The 646-nt window shown below is 56.0% G+C and overlaps 1 protein-coding gene across 1 annotated transcript in view; it reads left to right on the forward strand.

Annotated features, from left to right (window-relative positions):
- LOC102386671 (collagen alpha-1(XXVIII) chain-like) overlaps positions 1–646 on the forward strand; it is a 62,051-nt gene that overhangs the window by 571 nt on the left and 60,834 nt on the right. The window lies entirely within an intron of this gene.

Genomic DNA, 646 nt, shown 5'->3' on the forward strand with positions numbered 1-646 from the left:
CGGGAGGCCGGCTCCGCGCGTCCGGGGCGAGCGCAGGCGCTGGGGTCTTGCCGGGGTCCCCTGGACGCTTTGTTTAGACCTAGTTCCCTGCCTCCATCCTAGAGCCGCGCACACCCGCCTGGCAGCGTCTTCGCTGCGGCCCCGTGTACTAGGGGCAGGAGCAGATGGGCACTGGTGCTCCCCCCGAGGTTTAAAGCCAAGGGCCTGGCAGCGCTGGGGCATTTCCAGTCAGGCGTGGGAGGGAGTAGCTTGACTTCAGGGCTCCTTCTCATCTACCTGCTCCCTTCTAACCCTCATTATACAGGCACGAAGGCCCCTTCCTTGGTCTTGATGTTCCACCGGCGGACCTAGTTTTGCTTCTGCCTCTGTCAGCTGCTCCTGGGAATGCAGCTCCTATTTCACAGCCTGTTTTGAACTCCTTCCAATGAAGCAATATTTGTTTTTCTCTTCCCTCTTAAAGTGAATAATGTGGCCCTAGGCCTCTGGTGTATTAGTAACCCACTTAATTTCTTTATAACTGGAGAAGAATAAGGTGTTGTTTTCGTAGGTGATAGGGCACCCCGCTGGCTGCACCTCCCTTTTCAAAACTCTAGGTCCACCTGTGTTACCAGCTGACCGTAGCGTGAGGGCAGCAGAAGGAAATTCA

The sequence above is a fragment of the Alligator sinensis genome, unplaced genomic scaffold, assembly GCF_000455745.1.
Source record: "Alligator sinensis unplaced genomic scaffold, ASM45574v1 scaffold143_1, whole genome shotgun sequence".
Taxonomy (NCBI): Eukaryota; Metazoa; Chordata; order Crocodylia; family Alligatoridae; genus Alligator; species Alligator sinensis.